Here is a 20389-nt window from a genome sequence, read left to right on the forward strand (position 1 = left end):
ATAATTTCTTAAAATTCTTCTGGAGAGAACCATGTAGTTTGACACTAATCACAGGAAAGTTATGGACAAAGCTCTGAGACTGATCTTAGTTGGTTCAGTTAGCTGAGTTAAATTGTGTTATAAATTTATTACTGACTTCCAGATGAATTTCCATGAAAGAAATGACTCTATTTAAACCAAAGAGAATATTTATTACACATTCATTTATTATTGTCTCAAAGTCTCAAGGCTTTGCCAGCTTATTATTTAGAAATAATAGGAAGTGTACCAACTGACTGTCACTATTTGACCTATAATAAGTATTGAATTATATGGTTCTGTCTCCAGGAGATATAAATTCTGACTTACGGACCCGTGAAATAAAGCGTTACCATTACCGTGATCATTTTTAACATTCTTAAGAATTTCAGTATGGACCGCAACAGCTGTTATTAAACGCTTGAAAGCACTTTTGCTCCTCTTACAGTGAGTTCAGGCAGATAATGTAGCATGTTTTTTAATCTTGTGACATTTGTGAAAATATGACCCCCCCTGGACCATTTGTGTTTCTTAGATCCAAACAGCCAATGTACCGACTGCGCGAATTTTAGCCGTAAGCTATCCAACAACGTGTCTGCAGGAGTGTGCCTGAGTGTTTGTGCCTTCGAAAAAACTCAAAACTCGCCAGTGATGCCGGTTCTTTCTCTCCAGATGCTCTTTTTTCCCCCTTTGTCTCTGTGAATTTATGAAACAGATTGACTTGCACAAATTTTTCAGTCAAGCTAAAACGTTTTTAACTTTGCCTGGATTTAAGCCACCTGGGCAAATTCGCCTCCTCTTTCCACTGACTTCGTATGCATCTAAAATTATTGAGCTTTTCAGGAATGCTCCCTAGAGTAGATACATCTGAACGCACCGTTCCTGTTTTGTAATTTGGGCAGAGGAGCTAAACCTTTTCCATAATGATGACATTAGTGTTGTGTAGCACTAAGAAGCCACTTTTCTAACTCTCTGTCACTGATCACTCATTTTGAACGCAGAAGTACACACAATACAGCTGTTAATTGTCATTTACACGTTTTGATGCAGGCTATATGCAACCAGAACCTCTGCAGCAAAAAATAGTGTTTTTATCAGTGGTCTCACTGCAGTAGCATACGAATTACCATTTGCCTGAGTGAACACGTGACATTTGTGAGTCACTATTGACAACAGAAACAGAAAAATATGTCCATGTGAACCACTTGTTGTTGTGTTGAGCTTTGTGATCATAAGAGTGCAAAAAAAGAAGGATAAAACCAGCTCAGACCAAGGGAAATATCCAGGCTGTAATGATCGGAAACAGCTAGTTTGGACACAAACAAGATGCATTTTCAGCTTCATCCCTTTTAGTGTGGTAATTTCCTTAGTTCTGCCTTTGACACTCCTGACCTGCCGCTGCTGTAGTCGGTTGGATAGATCGGTTGGCATCAGGGACTCCAGGCAGAGCACTTTCTGTTGTGTTTGATGAGGCCTCTTCTTTAGGAGTTGGCCTCACTTGTGGTGCCCCTCGGGGAATGATATTATTCCCGGCTATTGTTTCAATATTCACGCTTCCTCTTGTTCATATCTTTCATGAATGTAGGATTATTATGAACTTTAATGACAGTAACATTATAACGCATTTCCCCTGCTATGCAGATGACACCCAGCCATACATCCCTCCTATACAAAAGAAATATAATCAAATAATCATAATCAGGGTTCGATTTTCGATCCTATAAAAAAAAAAAAATCAAATAACTAAGAGAGAGATAATGCCGTTTTCAGGATAGGTTCTGATCCCAAGCTGACACCGAAAAGGTCATCCCTGCCTTTGTCTCCCCTTGACTTGACTGCTGTAGTTACATGTGCCCTGGTCAAACCAACAAGTCCAACAAATTAAACAACAAAATACGTTCAGTGAAGAAGAAATCAGTGATGACTGTTGGTAGGAAAAAGGAGTCTCACTGTATCATAGATTTCCGTCTGCAATTCCCTGACTGGGGATCTGCTGTCACCAAATCCTGGCCCATTACTCTTTTGCTTCTTTATGCAAATTTCCCCTCATTTTCGCTTCAATCTAAAGTACCCAATTCCCTCTGCACTGAAGTAATTTCACTGCTGGCTAAAGGGTTGTCCTGGGGAGGGTGTGGACAGGCATGCGCTAGGTCCGTGACAGATGGCATGACCAGCCACGTCTCTTCACCTGCCATCGGAGAGGGGCTTCCCCAGGAGAGCATAACATACCGGATCTGCTCAAGCCACCCCCCCCCCCCCCCTGCGGAGTTACCACAAAAAGCCATGTACTCTCATAACTCAACTTTGACTGGATTTTTTCAGTGAACTTTGAAAACTTTTTGCTGGAAGACCATAGGCGTACTAAGGCATCAAGTCCGTCTCTTCTTAAAACCCTTCTCTGATCTGTTTCTTTCCCCCCTTTTTAAAAATTACTTCTACTTTTCAAACAGTCTAGTAGAATATGATTGATTCTTTATTATGCCTTTGTTTCATCTCATCCTTCCCCCTCCTGGTCATGAAGCACTTTGTCATAATATTTTAAAAAGTGCTATACAACTAAAATCATTACTGTCAGTCTTAGTATACAGTAAATACTTGTACCATTATCATTATTAATATTATTATTGCAGGCAGAGAGTTAAGAGTCGGAGGTGTAGTTTATATTTCAGTGTCACATTTATGCAACCAGAAAACAAAACATGTAGTAGAGTAAAACAATGGCAATGGCGATGGTGTCATGTTTGTAGAGCCATTATTTTGTACTATTCAAAATGATTTGACAAGGAAAGTAAATATTGTTCATTCATTTCTATACTGGGTAACTGAAGTAAATGAAAATGCTAAATGAAGCACCGAAGTCAGAGACAGTTTTGGAGTCGTATTGACTGGGGCTGCTGCGATATTGCAGTAAAAGTCTATACTTCTCTCTTTAATTTTCGGCTCCCAGACATGAAAGTTGGGCCACACGAATATCACTGGCCTCTGTAAACAAAGTCTGTTTTAAATAAGAATGGAGTCAGAGGCTCATGTGAAATAATCTTTGAAGTGGGCAAAAATCCCAAACCCCATCTGAAATATTTCTTTTCCCCTATAATGGAGAGGAGAGGCAGCAAAAAAGACGATTCCCCTCTGCCAAATCTTTTTTCTATTGTATTTTAAATCAGCTGTGCCTCTTTGTTATATCCCTCCCCCTCACCTTTTTTTTTCGCTCCTTCTTTCTCTTTATTCCAGCCAGCTCTGGCGCTGTTGTGCGGCTGGAAAGCAGAGGAAGAGGGCGTGGGAGGAGAAATAATGGTGTCAACCTGAAGATTTAATGGTCAGACTTCATTAAAATACATGCATGTTGTGTACACACATTTAATCAGACCTGACGGAAGACAGTTGTCGGGGGAGGCGACCTGTCAACTTTCTAAGGTAACCGTTCCACAAACAACAATCTTAACTCAAAGTTATAATCCTCAAGGTTTTAATGAAATCAGACCCTGTTTTTGATACTATTTCCATTCAAAGTATTTACATCCTGCAACTGCCTCACTGTTCTTCATTGTTTTCACTGTTGACAGAGTTTGCCACTGCCGGCAATGCAACGAATTTGCCACCAACCTTAGCGCTGACCTTGACCATTCTTCCAAAATGTCTGTACCTACAACGCAAGACATGCTCATTTTTGTCTTTCTGACACCAGATCAGTTTTAAAATAACACAGGAAGTAATGAAACCAGAAGTACCGGAGAGTCAAAGTAAGCTGTTATATGACGAGCTGCAGGCGACACACACCCCCACACTTCGGACTTCTCGGCAAGGAAACCAGCTCCTTTTACTGTGCCCCGACATGATGGGAAAAAAAGGGCCACTTATTGACTTACTTTACCGAAACAACGTAAGTTTGTTTGGCTGCACTGTAAAAATGATTCACTAGTTGCTCATCTGTTCTTGTTTCTGACAAGGTAGCTGCTCGAGGAGTCTATAAAACACGCTTGCTGTTAACACCAGTAACCACAGGTGTTGCGAAAACAGCCAGGACTGAAATCTTAAGAATTCTAGCTTTAAATATCGAACCCTACCATTGAGATAATAAGCTTCTCTACTTAATCATATAAGCATTTTGTCATTCCTCTGCACTCTGGAGACAAAGGAGAAAAGAAGTAGGCCCACAAATAAACTTAAAGGGGTTCGTCCAAGGTTTTAGTATTGCACTCCCATAAAGTTGGGAGACTTGTGTGAGACAGCAAAAAAGAAGGAAAGAGAGAAAAAAGAACAGTCAAAATTGATGCAGCAGAGATGGTCTAATAGTTCCTTGTATGGATTGAGCTCTAAAAGCACTGGATCCTACATTTCCCATGATACAACCTGTGTGCATTAAATATATCCTCCCTGCCCGACCTTCATATGTAAGATCAAGGAGTCCTCCAACATCATCACCATCATCTAATATCTTAACATATCGACGACAGTCAAAACAAGCTTTTAGTCTCACATATGACCACTGCTGCTGTGTAAATCAGAGTTACATCTAACACCACCCTTTCAAAAGGAGGCCATGTTAAGGAACAGAGGATTAAATACAGTATATGCTGCGTATCATGTACATGAATACTACAGGAGTATAACTGTATTAGCTTTGAGGAGTTCCAAGTAGAAATTAAATGCAAATGGTCCTCTTGTGTCGGCCCCCATAGGGAAAATCATCCAATGGCATAAAATAGTCTTTGAAGTAGTCAGGAGATTGTACTTTAGTTCATCATCCATGTCTCTGTAGCCTGAAGTGAGCCCACACACTGGCCGCTCTGCTCACACAGTTTGGGGGCAGAGTGTTTCACCACGGGGGTGCCAGACGAAGTCAAGGTCCAACGATTTGAACAGACTCTGTCAGAGGGAGGGGTGGGAATGTAAGGAAGGACGTCACTCACCAAAAAAATGCCCGGGGGGGCGCAAGGACATGCTCCCCAATCTGACGAATGGATTTTAAAGACTTTAAAATAGGAAAAAGATTTATGTCTACAGTGTCTTAAAGAAAATTACAGCAGTCACGCTAATAAGCCTTCAAACGGGAACAGGAGGATGGCTCTGCCAGAAACGACATCATTGAGGATTCTATGTGTATTAACTATACTTTACTGTCTAAACTGGTATTCAGACTGAAAATAGCATTGCACTAAACGAACAAAAAAGCAAAAAAACAAACAAACAACCATCCAGCTTGAGTATTAGCTCCATGTGTTTAAAATCATACCAGCAAAGCTCATAATCTAGCAACACAATGCATCCCGCAGACAGCCTTTGGCCGGAGACAGTAGAAGAGTGAAGTGATGAAATCTGCCTGGCTGGACACAGTACAGTACAGTATGCTGCCATGCCCTTTATGTTTATTGCCGTGAGAGAAGGGACCCTATGATGTGACGAACTCATCGCTGTTATAAATTAACCCTCATATGTGCAAGGCTGCTGGTTTCGGCTGTGACTAAGCTACATCTTCTCCTGATTGTTGGAGTAGTAGAAGTGGAAGCTGACCACGGGATAAGAAGAAAGATCTAATTCAACCTCTAACGGTTATGAAAATTCAACCCCAACAAAGTTGTGCATTATTATACCATAACTGCATGCAGGGAATTGTCCCGCTTCAAAAAAGGTTGCAAAGGTACGTGCATTTCTTTGCTTTTTCACTCATTATTATGCGCTGCATTATGTACGTGTGTGCATAGGAACCAGAACAGGGACAGCAATGACAAAAGACGAGAACAACAAGAAACGGTGTCAATGGACTGAATGCAATAATTTGGCAATATGAATTTTGTAATGTAAAGACTTCAGCCACAACAATCTGGGACTTCAGATTCCTCTGCTAAAACAACTTGATAGTTATTGAAGGAAACCAATTTGCATTACAAATTTATGAATTGAGTCAGTCAACGTAGAAGGTATTGACTTGGAAGGGATCATTATCAAAAAAAATTCAACCGTATTACCTGTCAGGCTCTGTATTTGTCTTATTCCTTGTCATCCTCATATCTGGTTTGGTTTAAGATTCAAGTTGCTCTACAATGACCGGATCTATTCTATGTTATTATTGCAGAAATCAATAAGTAAGGGTTTTACTTACCGGTAAATATGTTTATACATACGAGACAATATAGATTTCATGGTAATAGTGGGAAATTGGTTGGTTGCATTAAGACGCTTTAGCAAAAAAACAAAAGTCTAAGGATAAAATGAAGCAATTGGCAGCTGACTTGTCTAAAGCAGTGACTTAAATTTGGATAAATAAACATGAAATGTATGATTTATTTATCAAAGTAAAAACAACCATAGTGTTCATTATTCAACGAAAATAATTTGATTTTTTTTTTATTTTTTAGGAATTACTTTTTTTTACTTCAACTAACTGAGCACGTACAGACATAGAAAGGATCCTGGGGAGCACAAAAAATAAAACCATGTGCCTTCAACTTGCATTAGCAGTGGTGAAATTTTCCTGGGCTGGAGGCTTAGTGGGACAATATGAAGAACGATAAGCTATACTACCCGGAATTTTCTGATTAGATTATAGTTGTAGCGCTGTGTGCGCGCGTGCGGAGGCGTGTGCATGTGCACCTTTGTGCTCGTTTTTGTAAGGCAGAGGGCATAAATGGGTTACGGGACCTCTTGATGTTTTGGGGGAGGGGGTAACTGATTGTGCCTCCTGCTATTGTTCAGATCTTGTGACAAGAGTTTGCCCTGAAGGGCACTGTCGTGTTACCGTTGACCCCCTTGGAAAGATTGTTGCCATGGCCACAGGACGCCTTAATGAACTAATGAATCACTCGGGCACACCTCAGCTCGGACACATCGGTGTCTCGTCGAGGGCACAGAGGGAGGGAGGGAGCGACGAGGCGTGGCCGGGACTCCATGTAGACACCATTCAGGTTTGGGTTAAAGCAGTCCAAGGGACCCAGGTGGCCAATTGCTCCCGAACGTAGTGAATCAAAATTGTGTCAGGGCAGCTCTTAATCACCAGCAGACAGCACACTTCACATTCATTCTACTCTGATTACATTAACAAGATGTCGATGACTGTGCCATCTATTTTCTACTCACGTAATGGAGAGACTGTAACCACTTCTGTGTGTGCTACGCCACGGTAGGTAAAAATCTTCCTTGACTTGTGAGACATTTTGTCCCATACTCCATCAGTCATATAAATGATTCAATCGTACAATAATAATCAAATTCAACATTTAAGGAATAGTTCAACAGCGTGGGAAGTAAGCTTATTTGCTTTCCTTCTCTTTCTGAGATGAAAAGGTCGATCCCATCCTTCTGGTCTGAGCTGGAGTCAGGATGTTGTTAACCTGGCTTAAAAGGGTCCACTACACTCTTGTCGGATGGTCGAATAAGCTTCAGAAAACTTCCTTCCCCTTCACCGTTCCGACGTGGAATCGGAGGGCTGTGTCTGACCATTACTGTATCTTTCTGAAACCTATGGGCCGATATTCGCACCCGTGTCAGGCCACGACTCGTCAGCTGTGCAGAGGTGAAAAAGGTACCAGGGCTTCTGTTTCTAGCTCTCCTTTTTCATTTGTTACACAACAAATTGTGTATGAAAATGTGCGGCCTTTCCCATATTTGAAACAATATCACTCCCCCCTCTCTCTGCTGGCCAGTTTTTCATTCCGCCTTTGTGTGTGGCCGTCTCGAGAAACAAACACATTTGATTTACAATGTGGTCGTACAACAACTCCTACAAAGTAGTTGTGATCGAAAAAGTGAAAACAGCCTGGATGCGTCCATCATTGAAACGCACCCCAACTCCGTGTGGGGTTTAGGTTAGGGCCGAGGCTTTGGTCGTTTGGTCAAGGCTTTCCTCATACGGAGGTGGGCGTGGTCTCATCCAAACTGGGTCGGAAAAACGATACAAGTCACCTGGTTTTGTTCAAAATGAAATAAATAAAAAAGAAGAAAAAAAAAAAGCCAAACTACTCTTCCAGCGCTCACTAATAAACTTACTGAATCTCATTTGCACAATATGTGCAGAAAGAGAGATGTAAAAATGTATGTTTTTGGGCAGAGTTACTTACTGGAAATATTTCTTGGCCAACATCTGCCAGGTGCTGTCACCTCACCTTGTCACTTCATTTGTGCTCAGCAACCATGTGTGGCAACCCACGTGACAGATAGAGAAGCTGCATAGAATTTATCGCAGATAGATTTCTGTCAAAAAAAAAAAAAAAACACATCATGTAATTCCCGCTAAACCACAAATGGTTGTTTTTACATATCTGTTTGTGTGGAGAGCCGAAGGTGTGGTTTGACCCTGATCCTTTCGTTGGAAAAGGAAAAGTACGTACAGCCCCTGTAGCTGCGTAGCTTTGGGAGGCTTTTGAGGGGCCGCTGGGATGCACAAGATGAGGATCACATGCTGACTTAGCACTAGAGATAGGAAGCTTCGTCACTGACTGATTACCTTCTTAAAGTATAAGTAACTTCAGCCTAGTCAGCAAAGCTACAGAAAAGTAGCCTTACAGATGCTTTTGACTGTCCACCTGTGTCCACCATCTCTGACCACCTAATTTGCATGTTGAAATTCAATCACAATGTGGGCAGAATTCAGATCACAAGAAAGCTTATTAATACCAAATGTTAATGCAAAGTGTAACCTCAAGATAGTGCTACAGACCAGTGGGAAGGGTATTTATACTGTGGGGGGTCATGAGAGCAGTGAGACGCCACCATACAGTCTGTGGGCAGGGGTGAGAGATACAAAACAACGAGCTGAAAGAGGCCAAAAGAGGCTAAAACTGCACAGGCTACAGAGCTGGATGTTATTTCTCAATGGGTTCGATACTACGGGTGCATTTCAAAAATATATAAACCTAGAGGATTTTTCTCAGTTTTCCAAATATTAAGCCAGTGTTGCACCCACGGCCAACTCCTCCTCTAATACATAATAAAGACTGTTATAGTTCAAATGCTTCAGAACGTTTCTGCCTAACAATAACCGTCATAGCTGTAATGATGTGGCTTTTGAATATTTACACATGTTCAGTAATCCTGGTGAAATGGTATTCAGAAAAGAAATAGCATCTGAATCGAAGAGCGGGAGCCTTCGGGCAGATCTGATAAGGCAGCTTTTAACTCCCTCCCTCCGTAGCCACATTATGACGGCAGCCCTTTGGGCTGTTTACAGCTCCGCGGACAAGAAATCGGAGCTTAACCGCTCTTTTCTGGGGAGCTGCTCACAAGCTGAAAACACTGCACTGCACTCTCACATACTGACGTGTGATACTGATTCTTCACTATGCATTAAATGGCATGTTACACAGGGTCAGGAACTGGCTCCTTGAAACTGGCCCCCTGTAACTTGACTGGCAACACCAAGTGCAGATGCTAACACCATTAACCTTAAACCATTCAATCATCCAATCACATAAAAAACTCAAGTGTGTAGTATTCCCAAAGGTGCTAACTATTCACGGTGTCCACAACTCCGACATTTAAAATCAGGTGGGGGCCGGTTTCAGGGTACAAGGTTCCCTTCGAGTGCAGGTCAAAACCGAATGTTTTTTTTGTGGGTTTTTTATCCGCACTGATCATCTTGCAGTTTTTGGTGGGATTGACTTCACACAGTCAACTCATTCTTATTCTGTATATTCTCCTTATTAGTGGTCCTGCTGCAAGGAAACACACGCTCTCTTTAACCTTTTATTATTGGGTTACCTGAAAGGAATTGTTATTCTTTACATTTATCATAATCTCCGTTTTTGTGCTGGTCTATTGTCCTACTATTTTACCATTGGTTCGGTTTTTTCCAGCTCAGTTTCAACCCTGTCTCCTAGAAATTTTGTTTTTATACAACTACACTGCAACAGCAAACACGTATTGTAGGCAAGGTTTGTTGCAAACGGATTACATTTTCTATTAACGTAATGAGGATATGCAACGGAATTCGAAAGGATATGCACGTCCTTACAAATCTGCTGCAATTAATAAATATAGCGCTTCATTCATTAAAAAAAAAAAAAAGTTGTCTCTGAACGTAATCCAGCCAGCAATTACGTTCCCTAATTCCTCGGACACAGGGCTGACAATTATGTTACCCTGCCTGTGCATCACAGACAGCTGTGAGACAGCAGTGGCCCTGTGGTTTCATTGGCCAGTATGGTTTTTATAGTGTGAGGGATCTTGCAGCTGCCAGCTTTAGTTTATACTGTTTTATTACACTCGGGGCTTGTTTGGTGTGTTATTTACGGGGAGTGAGCAATGCATTCGCTGTAATGTGTAATTTTATATACTTTTGTTTATCTCATGCTAAATTTTGCATTGCTATTGTAGATATCCAGGTTTACGAGTTTATTTTAAATGCTGGCACTTGGCTTGGAGAAAGGTTGTCTCTAAATGTAACTTAGGGTTTTGCAGAATCATCCGATACTGATGTTCTTGGCAATGGGCTCGGGCAGACAAAGGGGTGGAAAAAGTATTCAGATCATTTACTTGTGTAAAAATACTCTGTTACAAGTCTGCATTGAAAGTTACTTGAGTAAAAGTAAAGAGGTATTAGTATTAGTTTCAGTAGTAAATGCTGAAAAATGGCTCTTTTGATCGGGTCACTAATATCGTTAGATTCTCACTAAAATACAAGCAGCATTTAACTGTTTTAGTTGGTCGAAGTAGAGCTGTATCTCTAACAAGTTCAAAACAGAGCAATTTATTAGTAACACTGTGCTAATACTGGGTAGGGCCCCCCTTTTGCTCTCAAAACAGCCCCAGTTCGTCATGGCATGGATTCCACAAGATGTTGGAAACATTCCTTTGAGATTCTGGTCCATGTTGACACGCTGGTCTTCCTCTGTTGTGGCCCATCCACTTCAAGGTTGGACGTGTTGCGCCGTCTGAGATGTTTTCCTGCTCACCACAGTTGTAGAGAGTGGTCATCTGGGTTACTGTGGCCCTTTCTGTCAGCTCCAACCAATCTGGCCATTCTCCTCTGACCCTCTCTCATCAACAAGGCGTCTTCCCGACTGCAGAAAAGCCGCTCACTGGATATTTCTTGTTTTTCGCACGATTCTGATTGAACTCTAGAGCCTGTTGCGCGTGAAAATCCCAGGAGATCAGAAGTTTCAGAAACCCTCAAACCAGCCTGCCCGGCACCAACAATCATGCCACTGAGATCACATTTTTTCTCTATACTGATGTTTGGTGTGAACATTAACGAAAGCTCTCTCAATCTCTTTTCTCTCTGTCCTATTTATTCCTGCTTTCACCTCATCTGCAGAGTGAACGTGGGTATAAGCTCCGTAATGCTCTAATGGTAGAAAGAGCAAGAAGCATGATTTCGATTTATTTAGAGCCTTGGTCACAAATGTGTGTATTGTCTCTGCTGCTTTGTTTTATTTGCTTGTTTACACCTCAGCTCAGCGTGGGAGCACATGGGGATTTAAAAGGGAGATGGTAACCAGGGGAAACCGGAATTGCAGTGACCAGCATTCACCGACAATGGCTGCAGTGAAAGTAACAATGACAGCTGTGGCAAATGGAGGCTTTGGAGGCCTTTTTATTCTTTTTTTGTGCTAGAAAAGATGGAAACAAAGGCAATAAACAGGATGTTGGAGAGAAAAAAGCTTTTTAACAATGCAACACAAGGAGTGATGTGATATTTCAAACTTGTCACAGTGGGGGCTTGTGTGTGAACAATGTGATTGTTTCAGCCCTGCAGCCCCTTGTTCTCCTGGAGTGCTCAGTATTGTAAGTACCTGCTAAAAATTTATTTCTGCATTAAGTATATCACCCAATTTGTAGCTTCTCAGCTTAAGCGCATTGGAAAGCAACCAATCCATCCATCATTAAAGTTTTTTAAATGTTTGACAGGCTGCTGTGATGGACTCCAGTCCCGCTGTAAACCCGTAGGGTCAGTTTGGGGATTTTGCTGTCTTGAGGCAAAGACAATTAAGTTTAATTGGATTTTCAGAAAATTTCACACAAACACTGAAGCACACCTATGAGAGACACCACCATCGTCACAACGCCAGATGAGTGCATAGCTTTCTTTGTTCATTCCCCAGTAGAGTTCAAAGACTTGGGGACCTGTGCCAAAGAACACTGAATATACTCTGGAGGCTCGTCGGGTCAATGCATTACCAACACACGTCATGCTGGTTTGTCCCTTCATTTTTCACCCAATTTGTGTGTTGTACCTCTAAATACCAATTGTGCCAATTCTTTTTTTATTTTTATTTTTTTCAAACAGGGTAATTTCTTTTTAGCTCTTATTTTTTTAATATTGGCAGCTGGCTGAAGTAAAAGTTATAAGAAAAGTGACTACACCAAAAAAAATAAAAAAAATTGCAAAACTTCATCACAAAATGACAGCTGCACTGCTACAATGACAGTGCGTGTGCGTGCTCCCGGGATTCACAGTGGACCGCTTGCGTATGTACTCGTTCAATGAACGAGCTGCACCTGATACGCTGACTGTGCACTGCAGGAGGCCGCGGGGTGTTGATTCTGCACGTTGCAGGGTGATTGTATTCAATCAGACGGAGGACAAAATGTGTTGTGATTAATTTTCTCTTGGCTCACACCAAATTGGCCATATGGCTTACAAGAACACACAGTGTGTGTGTGTGTGTGGGAGTGGGCCTATTGACCCACTTCATTGTTCATCTTTTAGCCCCTCAGGGCTGAATATTTCCTATGTGTGGGTCAAGGACTCAGTGGGATGCAGTCGTGTATGATGGTGTATGTAAATGTTGACTCCGTGTATTTGTATGGATATATAGGACCTGCAGTGTGTATTGTCTGTATTTGCTGTGGAATATTCATTTGTCTCTGTTTTCTGACTTAAATGAATTAGTCCACTTTAGAATGATTTGCGGTCGTGGTCTTAACAAAAAAGAGGAAGTAAAATATTCACAAGGATCAACACATTATCACAGTTGTGTGGAAAACATTGGATCTCCAAATTTTGAGTGCTTCATTGGGTTTTGGCAACTTTGCAAATCCTTATGCACACAGAACTCTCTGAAAATCCACCTTTTAACCACCTGAGCGCTCCTGCTGTCAAGGAGGGTCAGTATTTTTCACCTGATAAGTCGCACGTGTGTAACGGAGTCTCGTTTACTGATTTAAAATAGACATTCTCATTTCATTTCATTTTGATCCTTTGTTTAGGAACATTAACGACACTAATAATGTAAACAGACATTAAACAACATCATAAATTGTTAATGAAATTAATTAGCTGTTGTTCTGTGTTTTAAAACAATTTAGTTAGGGAGTGTGGACATGGTCCTTTGGTTTACACTTAGATTTCAGATTGTTCCATCAATCGCATTACCAGGAAATTGAGTGTGATCTTTGATTTATATCTCAACTTTAGGAAGAAATTCTAGAGAACTATCATGCTCTCTTCAGCTAAAAACTAGCTCCAAAATCATACAGTTCCCGTCCCTCAGAGATGTGGAAAAGGTCGCACAAGTGTGGATCCTCTCCTTTAGACCACTTGCCTACAGCTCTCTCAGCTCCGGCCCTGTCGAACGCACAGCTGATAGATTTTCTGTTATTATATTATTATATTATTTTACCTATGGACCTAAGTGTGGTTTCAGGACAGTTTCTTCTCGCTGATTGCAGGTCCAGTATTTACCTGATGGCATCAGGTATTGGCTTTCAGGGTTGTACTTGAGACTCACATACTATTACTATTACTATGACATACAGACATAGAGTCTGTTACACTAGATAATCCTCAGGCCTCACTTTGAGCACGGGGGCTATTTTTTGGAAAAAGTGGTTCCAATAAATGCGGTTCACCGTGAGGTCTGTGGATTATGCAGAGTAACAGAGACGCTTTTTCTGGAAAACGATGTGTTGCAACTGAATATTTAAATGTGATTCTACAACGCTGCGACTACCACAAACTAAATTCTTGTGGCGACAGAAATCCCAGGGACAGATGTCTCAAATCCTGGACAAACAAAACCGAAAGGATGGAAGCCACAAGGGCAAGTTTGGGTGAACCAACTTTTTAACATTTGTTTCACTGTCCCAATGTGTACTGTGTTTTTGTTTAATCAATAAGTCACAGCAGCCTTAAATTTTAAATTTTATCAAGTTATAACCTCTGTTCTAGAAAGTGCTATGAACATAAAGTTATTATTAGGGTTAGCATCAGTAGTAGTTGTAAGAGTAGTAGTAGGAATAGAAGTATTACATATGCTGCATTTATTTTTAGCCACGCTAGCGGTGAGGCTCAGTGGATGGCAACGCCGGTCCACCACTTTGGTCCAGACTAATGTCTCCATACCTATTGTATGGATTGTCTTAAAAATTGGCACACATACATTCATAATTCCTCAAGGATGAATCCTAATGACTCTGGTGATCCTCTAGCGCCGTCATCAGGTCAAAGATCTGGATTTTCCAAATGCTTTGGTTTATAACTACATGGTTGCAAGACTAACGTCATTCCCATCAGCCTCAGCTGTACTATGTGTTTAGTGCTAATTAGCAAGTGTTAGCACGCTCTCACACTAGGCTAAGATGGCGAACAAGGTAAAAATTCTACCTGCTACCCATCACAATGTTGACATTTTCACTGAGAGCGTGTTAGCATGACGATGTTGGCATTTAGCTCAAAGACCTGGCACGCTTGAGCACAGCCTCACGGGGCTGTTAGCGCGGCTGCTCTCCAGTCTTGTTTAACATTGGATGTTGGAAACATTGGAAATAAATGTACTGTATAAAATATAAGCCCAAAGATATTGAAAATACACCAACAAGATTAATGTAATGTAAGCAGTGTTTCAAATTTTTTGTCTGTATGATTAGAAATATAATATAGCACATAATACAATAAATCAACATTTAAGTTACTGGCATTGTTAGTTAAAGCGGTGAAAATTTTTTTTGCTATTTTTTTTCATAAAAGCAGGGTTATAGCTCTACATTGTATTGGATATGATATATTGTTTACGTTTTTTTGTTTTTTTCAATCAGGCACTGCACTGGTTGGAATTTTAAGGTCTGACTCCGAACTGACAAAGAAACGTTTTGAGCAGCAGAAGACACTTGGCAGCACATAGCATGTTCCAAAATGCTGTTTGATGGTTCAAAAAGAGGCAAAAATGTTAAAGGCACATGGCAAGCAAGTCTGCTCCTTACTGTCTGCTTTCTGTGGTTGCTATAGGAACCTGCAGTCCAAACCCCCAGAAAGCGCAAATGTGTGTAATCAGGTCTACAGAGTGGAGGGGGGGGTCCTGCTAGGGTTACTCCCAAAGAGCTGTGTTAAAATAAAGATGAATTCTCTTTTTTCTTTCACACTCTGCAGGCCATGAAGAGCTCTCTCTCTCTCTCTCTCTCTCTCTTTCTTAGATTTCTTCATTCCTCGTGCTCTCATTTAACACATGGATGTAATCATGTTCCCCTTTCATAAAATATGCATATTTAATTTGTCACTCAGTTCATTTATCAAGAGTGAAGGAGTTGCTATCGTGGGACTTAATTTGCTAATGAGGTGGGGAAAGATCTGAACCTCATAGCTGTAAGAGCATAGAGCTGTGTTTTCTATATGACTCTTATTTTGTTGGATCATTTGCTGAAGTTATATACATGTGTTTCACTTCCCCTTCTCTGACTGGGAATATCATCCTATCATCATCCTACCAAAACCTTACAGACTGGCTGTTGCTGGTCCGGACTGTGACTCCCACTCTCCTCTACAGAGACTCAGGCAGGACGTGTGCCAGAATTGATCGGCCAGATTTGACTGCAGATGGTTTCAGTTACATGGTGATGGGCATTAGGACATGTTCACGGACCTGCTTGGATTAATCCAAAACTTCCGAGGGTGCACCCCTTAGGTTTTTGACATTTGGGCGGATGACGACACTGTGATTCGAAGTAAGGTACACACCGAAATTAAATGGACCAATGGTAAAATCTCTGTGTCACGGGATGACAGGTCACTGATGTGTCCAAAGACTGACTTCTCTGTCAACATATGTGAATTTATTTTAAAGCTTGTGAAAGGGCAAACTTGTCATACACCGGGAGCAGGCTGCCGGCAGCACAAACTGTGTAAGATCGTTGCTACAGCCACCTACCCCCACACTATTCATATTTCCCATGTACGTTAGCTGACAATAAAAAGCCAAATATGGTATCACTCTTCCATCGGCTTGCACAAGAGCATAAATTTTAACACTTCCACGGAAAATGGAATAACATTCAGTTTCCCACGCTCGCATTAACAGATTTTTTTTCGGCCAATTGGGAGAGGCTTGTTGTCACCGTCACTGGCCAAGAAATAACATACCCACATGACAACCCATAAGACCACAAATTGTTGTTTTTACACATTTGGTTTTTGTACGAACTAAACAAACGATATCTGACCCGTTAATCGGTGATTTTAAGAGGTGCTGGTAGGTGGATTATTGTTACCTTTGGACAGAGCCAGGCAAGCTGTTTATTATATTCCTTGTTTATTTAAACAAGGCACACTGACGCAAGAGAGTTTTTACTCAAACAACAGAATGGGAACTTAACAGTGTAATTAAAACAGTTCTTGCCATCAAAATTTAACATTTACTGAGTTTTCTCTCTACGTTTGTAATAGTCCAAGTTTTTTGCAAGCAGCTATCAACTGCTAGTCAAATTCTACGCATAAGTTGATGGGGGTTTATAAATGGAGTTTGGTCTAGATGCCCTTTTCTGGAAGATGAGTGGTCAAACACTCCATGGGAGGGTTCTCATTGATGAATTAAAGAGCCAAAATGACCAGAAATGTTTCATGCTGGAGGAGGATTTTCCATAACCTTCCACAACCCAAAAGTGATTGTTATTAAGTGCTTATAAGTGATCTATAAAACATTAGGAAATTATTTATCAAAGATTAATAAAGCCATTAATTACAACTTATAAACCGTTTACAAAAGGGGCCCTATCAGAAAGTGGTACTCACTCAGTTTATGTATCAAGTCAGAAGCTGCAAGTGGTTTCCAACTTCAGATACCTTGGTGTCAGCAAGTTCTGGCAAAAACCAAAGTCAACGTAAACAACTTTAGATTTCTTCAGAACTGACATACTGAAGCTATATTTCATACTGAAGCACATACTATATATCATACTGTTTATCAAATTGGTCTCTTACTTATAAATTCTAAAACCCAGATAATATGTGACAAAAAAAAAATTTTTAAAAAGAAGAAAAAAGAAGATTTCAAGGCCCCGGAATAAAAGCCCCATGAAACACAGACCACCACCAACATAAATCAAAAAATTTCAGTATCACTGTAGGCTTTTCAATCTAGGACCCTTGTGTGTCCACTCCTGGATCAGCTTCTTTCTTCAGAATCCCGTTCCTCGCCTCTCTTTTAATCAGTCTGTCCCAGATGGAAACCCTTCTCTTTCATATACGCTATCTGAGAGAAAGCTTGAGCATTTCGGACCTACTCAACCAGACACCCCCCTCGCCCTTCTTGCTGCTGCTGCTGCTGCTGCTGCTGCTAGTGTTTCCCAGGCCTGGGAGAGAAGGTGAGCACAGATAAGAGGTCTTTATCTGGGTCCCAGAGGGAGGCAGGTTAAGTTTAAGGTGAAGGTTTGACATGGCGGCCCGTCTGCTTGCTCTGGCTGTTCCCTCCCTCCTTCTCCACCTCCCGATGCGAGGCTCAGGCTCGGTCCCCGATTCCCCATGTCCTTGGGCTCATTCTTGACGGCCCCCACTGCTCTGGCTTTAATGAGAAAGATGAAAGAGGTGCAGGCTGGGAGAATACCCAGCCCTCCTCTTCCCCTTCTACCACCCCATTCACTTTGCTCCTCGTCCCATTTGTTCAGCACAGCCACGCTCTCACTGGCCCTGCAGCACTAAGTAATCCAAGACTTTTTGCTTGGGTGGGGGGAAGCTCTACTGTAATAAATTGGAAGTGAGGCTGGTTTCCATTTTAAATTTTTCAGGTATTATTCCCTCTGATCTTATGGGCAAATTTTTTTCCATCCTGCTTTGTGTTCTGGCACTGTGCCTCCACTGTAGATATGTTTAAATCATAAGGCCAAGAAATCCAGCTTTACTGAAATTTTTTCAGTCTTCCTTTCTTATAAAATCCTGTGTTGTGTGGAACAATTTAATACAGATGAAGATAGGGTTCATGAAATGGGTCAGCACGCTGCTGCAGTGGTTAGCACTGTTGCCTCACAGCAAGGTTCTAGTTTCGAAACCTGCTGTCCGGCCGGGGGTGTGCAATTTGTTCCCCGTGTCTTCCGGGTACTCGGCTTCCTCCCACAGTGTAAATTGTATGCATCTTAAATAACTGCCGACTCTAAATTGCCTGTGTGTGTGAATGGCAGTTTGTCGTGTGATAGACCGGCAGCCTGTTCGGGGTGTACCCCAATGCGAGCTGGGATTGGCTGACACTGTGTTGCTGGTTATCGCATCGACAAACCAGCAACACAATACGCCACTTATCCTTTTGCGACCCTCAAAAGGATGAGCGGTACATATACTGTATTTTATTATGTCATCCATTTAAATACTGTCAGATGTGCTTGTAAGACACCAGAGATTAATTAAAAAGATCACCTTGACCCCTCTTTTGGGGGGTTGTAACTCAAAGTTACACATTAAAACTAAACAACCAATTCTAGTTATATATCAGCCGTCTCCCTCGCCCATTTTATGAAAAGTACCAGTACTAGTTACAGTTATGTACATTATACTCTTGATTTAAAGTCAAAAATCTCTTTGGCCACATAATAAGGTGACTGATTATTTTGTGCACAAAATTACATTAAACAGTACCCTCCGTCTGCTGCCTTGTTACCAGTTCTTCATGCTGCATGCACACAACCAGGTGGTCCTCCTCAGGTAAAGGTGAGGGTTCGGGCACACCTGTACATACACAGTAGATGAAATGACACATATCATCTGTGAATAGGGTACATGATGATATATGTGTGAGGACTTGGGATGGACAATGTGATGATTTGTACTGTTTAACTGCCATTCTGTTTAAACTGTGGCATTCCTCCTTTTAATATCTCTGGGTGTATTGGGCCACAATGGTGCAGATGTTTGAAAGGGACTGATTTATGGTCATATCGGAGTTATTTGTTATTTCTTCAGTGGTGTGATGAGGTGCTTTGATTTTTCAGGTATTTAATCAGGCGAATTAGACAAAAACAGACATCCCTGTCTCATTATTTTATCCATTGATGATTTCTCTATAATCGCATACACCCTGGGTAGCCAAATGGTCGAGGTGCTTAACAAAGCTCCAACGTGCCCAATTCTATTCCAGCTGGGAACCTTTGTTTCATGTCCTCTCCCCCTCTCTCCCTACATTTCCTGTCTTTCTACTACCCACTGTCAGATAAAGGCACAAATACAACAAATGCATACACATTTAAATAAGAAAAATGTAAATATATTCTCACAATTGTGTGCTATATCAATAGATTCACATGCTTTTGAGTTAACAAAAAACTGAAAAAAACAGAGACAAAAGGCAAAGAAAGAAGAAAAATAGTAAAATAACAAGTGCGGTGTCCCGGATCTTTCTAGATATGAAACAATGGAACAAACTTGACAAATCAATCTTCAGTGTTAAAGAAAAACACTCACTATAAGTCACTAAGATGTTTTCAAATCCCAGCCGCCACCACCCAACTGCAAAAACCATAACAGGACCACAGTACATATTAAAGCTGGGCATTATGTGCTCCAATCACTGCAGAAACGAGCAACAGCGCCCCCACCAGGACTCTCTCTCACACACACAGAGGGGATGCAGGTATGAAGCCCAAGAACGTCCTCTTTCCCCACTGATTCTGCTCAGCTCATTCTCTTGGCTGTGGTTTCGCTGGATAGTAGGTCGGGACAGCAGGACTCTCCTTTATCCATTCACGTGTGTCAGTAATTAGCTGTACCTGCTACACCGGAGTGCCTCCAACACTCCAGCCCAACTGCCCAGGGCCATCCCTGGGCTTCTTATCCCCTCCGGTCACGGATCTGATTACCTGCCCATGGCACTCAACGCCAAGCTCTTTCATTCCTACTAAGGATGTAAATCTGCTTTGTTTCATGTGAGAGTCAAAGGACATTTCCTGATCAAAGATAACTCAAGAGATTTCCTAACAGTGCCATCTAGAGTAACTATATCATTAGATAGTGTGTTTCTGAGTTGTTGGGGGCCAAGCACAATAATTTCAGTTTTGTCTGAGTTTAACAGCAGAAAGTTGCTGGTAGTCCGGGTCTTTATGCCCTTGAGGCAGGTTTGAAATGATAGAGGGACAATAGAGCCGAGTGTCATTTTTATTGAGCCTGCCGCACCATCAACAAGATGATCAATTTGGGAGGGACTAAAGTTAGCGTAGGAGTCCTCTGTTGTATTGTAACATGGCA

At 41.4% G+C, this 20389-nt stretch overlaps 1 protein-coding gene across 1 annotated transcript in view; it reads right to left on the bottom strand.

The window, feature by feature from the left end:
• Positions 1-20389, bottom strand: part of mcama (melanoma cell adhesion molecule a) — an 80285-nt gene that overhangs the window by 58248 nt on the left and 1648 nt on the right. The window contains exons 2-3 of the mRNA XM_040149975.1: positions 18788-18877; positions 16955-17022 (exon numbers count right to left, since the gene is read on the bottom strand). The gene's annotated coding sequence lies outside the window, so the exon portion shown is untranslated. The remainder of the gene's footprint in view (positions 1-16954; positions 17023-18787; positions 18878-20389) is intronic.

Source organism: Xiphias gladius, chromosome 17 (assembly GCF_016859285.1).
Source record: "Xiphias gladius isolate SHS-SW01 ecotype Sanya breed wild chromosome 17, ASM1685928v1, whole genome shotgun sequence".
In the NCBI taxonomy this organism is placed as follows: domain Eukaryota; kingdom Metazoa; phylum Chordata; class Actinopteri; order Istiophoriformes; family Xiphiidae; genus Xiphias; species Xiphias gladius.